This window comes from Bombus impatiens, unplaced genomic scaffold (assembly GCF_000188095.3).
Source record: "Bombus impatiens unplaced genomic scaffold, BIMP_2.2 scf_0342, whole genome shotgun sequence".
Taxonomy (NCBI): Eukaryota; Metazoa; Arthropoda; class Insecta; order Hymenoptera; family Apidae; genus Bombus; species Bombus impatiens.
In genome coordinates, this window is record NT_176761.1 from 11,110 (window position 1) to 14,433 (window position 3,324).

The 3,324-nt window shown below is 32.8% G+C and overlaps 1 long non-coding RNA gene across 3 annotated transcripts; it reads right to left on the bottom strand.

The window, feature by feature from the left end:
• Positions 1 to 371: 371 nt before the first annotated feature.
• LOC117151659 lies at positions 372 to 2,923 on the bottom strand. 3 transcript variants are annotated; one of them, XR_004461747.1, is made up of 5 exons: positions 2,607 to 2,923; positions 2,432 to 2,480; positions 2,041 to 2,108; positions 1,364 to 1,670; positions 1,154 to 1,297 (listed from the first exon to the last, which is right to left on the bottom strand). It is a non-coding gene; the product is annotated as an uncharacterized LOC117151659 (long non-coding RNA). The 3 variants fall into 3 exon arrangements; XR_004461748.1 differs by lacking the exons at positions 1,154 to 1,297; positions 2,607 to 2,923 and adding an exon at positions 372 to 511 and having other exon boundaries at positions 1,543 to 1,670; positions 2,432 to 2,597; XR_004461746.1 differs by lacking the exon at positions 2,607 to 2,923 and having other exon boundaries at positions 2,432 to 2,597.
• Between the last annotated feature and the right edge of the window lie 401 nt (positions 2,924 to 3,324).

Here is a 3,324-nt window from a genome sequence, read left to right on the forward strand (position 1 = left end):
CGACACCCGAGCTTAACACACAACATGCACACTCTAAGGTACGTACCTTTTTCCTGAAATCGACTAGCGAAGGCTAGTGACCATTGCGTGAAACGTGATAAAACACGTTTGAGGAAATGATATAGTTAAAATAAATGTAAGTAAACTTGGAATTATAATGTAATTGACGGCAATATTAGAAGCGTGGTTACACTTAATCGTGTGGATGATATTATCAGAAATTTTGATTGTATCGAGATGTAAATTGAATCGATATATGTCTCGATATTTTTAATATTTGAAGTTGTAAAGAATGAGGAAAAGCGACGCAATTCCACGGTCTAACAACACACACACACAATGTGGAAAATACGTCGTGGACGATACACTAACACATAGTCAGTGACTGAGAAATTATTACATTAAATGTGATAATCGTGCCCAATGTCTTTCTCCCCTTCAGGTAGAACCTGGGCTAGTGAATCAGGTCCTGATAATGGGCACGAAAAAGATTAAACTTGAAAATCCTGATCTGAAAAGATGATTAATTTGTGTAATTTTTATTTAACGGACTAACGTTTTTCGATTTTATATTTTACTACTTCGATTCTGATTAACTCGACTTTATTCATTTAATAGTAACTAAGTAACTCTACTTTATTAATTTAATAAACCGGAACAAAATTTTAATATTGCAAAGAAGGTAGCGAAAAAGACTGAGACTCAATCAAATGGAATAACTGACTCTAAATATATTACTAAGAAAGAAATAATCTGAGATAATCTCTTTATTAAAGCACATAATCAAACATGCAGAAGCGGTGTTCAAAATTATTGCTTTGATTCAAAAATCTGCCTGTCGCGAAATGTCTTCTTGCACGTAAAATTTCACAAATTCTTATACGGAAAAAATGAATTTTAACTGATATTTTAAATTCTAGCAGAAGTGAAATAAACGAACACGACTTAATCCCTTAACCTACGATTTACGTTCGAGAATGCCCGTAATATGTGCGTTTGGTCCGATCATCGTACTACGGGCTATGCCCGCAATATTTACGTTTGGTTCGATCATCGTACTACGGGCTATGCCCGTATTTGTAGGTTAAGGGGTTAATATTGTCACGATCAAGTCATTGCTAAAGATCGAGTATATTTATGTTATACAGGAATATTCGTGTAGATATTTGTCATTTGCAAATATTCATACGGAATATTGATATGCATATTTATAAATAACACGAATATATTCTCAAGTGTATATGTTTAACTTAATTATTAAAAAACTAATTATTATAATCGCGCTGTGCAAGAAGACCTATCCTAAACTAATAAATGTGAAACTGTGCAAGAAGACCTTTATAATCGCGCTGTGCAAGAAGACCTATCCTAAACTAATAAATGTGAAAAAAGAGCGTTACTACTCAAGGGTATAAAAGATACCCGCGTTCAGTATGCTCTCAAAGAATTCTACGTAATACAACCAGTCACCCGTGCCGATTCGGACTTTTTATCATACGACATAATTGAGTGACCAGAAGAACAGAAATGCATGCGTCTTACCGTTCGAAGCGGAGAAACAGAGGACGTTACCATCAATACTGCACTATCCCAGCGAATGTCGTCAGGAAGATTAACATCAGTCAGGAACCGTTGAAAGGCCAATGGTAAAAATGGAAGTTGCGAAAAATCTGTTACAAAACAAAACACGATGAGTGATCGCTGACAATTTGAAAAGTTGGAGATAATGTAAAATGAAGGTTTATTAACTTTAGTAACTTTAGCAATAATAAAGATTGAAATTCTAATAAAATTTGATAAGTATAAAAACTGAAACTCTAATATGAATGTGTAAAATCTAAAATAATCTGTAGTATGTTATGCATTTGTTTTATAATTCAGTATTAAGACTTTAATTCTTATTTTATTTTAATGAAAAAATAACCTCAGAAAATGCTATCATCCTAAATTTTCAGTCAAATTGTATTTCTTCATTGATAGTGATCAAAGAAAAATATACAGAATAGACATAACTGAAAGTAAGTATGTAAAAATACTTACATACTTGGCTTTTGAGCCACTGTTAGAACACTCCTAAAGATGAAGAAGAAGTCGAAAAAGTGATATGTCTATAGAAGACATAAGGTATCATTAATATCGGTAATACATATTAACAAACTTGAAACTTTAGCAACAATAAAGACTAAACTCTAATAAATATGTAAATTGGAACTCTAATATAAAAGTTTGAGAACAAAACATTCAGTGATTTTTTATGCGTATCAGACAGCTTTATTGTACTTTAATGTTAAGACTTTAAGACTTTATTTCAATTAAAGATGGCATTTACAGTTTTCTAAATTATCAATCATTTTTATTGTATAATTAACAGTAATTCAAACGAAATATAATAAAGAGAACAAATTGAAATACAATGTGTAAAACTAGTTACATTCTTGAGCTCCTGCAGAATCTTTGTTCTCTTGAGAGATGCACTGACTCTAATACCGAAAGAGAATATTCAGAAGAATATGAAATAGGATCACATTACCGCGACCGTTAAAATTATAATCGGCGAACAAGAACACTAACGTCGCGTTCAAAATTATTTGATAAAATTTTATTACTTTCGCGTGTGATTATTGGATTAAATTATTGGAGTAATAAACGACCGACGCCGCCAATACGTTACAATACGTTGCAAACCTGACGCAACGCGATCCATGTTATCTGTATGAAATAAGACGACTAAATGACTCCTTGTACCTTAGTTTCGTCGAGTAACTTACAAAGTGACGGGGGAAGGGGGGACACATGAGCCGATGGCACAAGCAGCTACGCAGTTAACGATTCTACGTAGTTACAGATTAACGATCTAGACAAAGGAATGTATGCATCAACAAAAATATTCATTTTCTAAGCAGCACGTCCTTTCGAATTACCCAGCAGGAATCTTTCTCTACATCGATATTTACAAATATCGTACAGTAATCCGTAGCCCTACTGGCAACATCACAGACACATGCCTAACTTGTTACCTTACTTACCTTACTTTAATACCTGAATTTCGTTAAACAAAGCATGATTTAAACAACAGCATGAAAAAAATGAAGAAGTACTTAAAATTACTGTTCGGCAATGACCCAGTATGCAGATGAAGTCTTAAGCGCTTTTTCAGTCCGTATTCGCTTTTAATACTAATATAAAAATAATAAAAGAGAAACGTTATTTATTCCTAAGTGCAAAATGTAGTAAGAGAATAATTTTCTCACGGTTGAAAATTTAAAGTCTATTGATATTTTCTCTATATCATTCTTATTATCACGACGTAGTACCTGAAGTTTT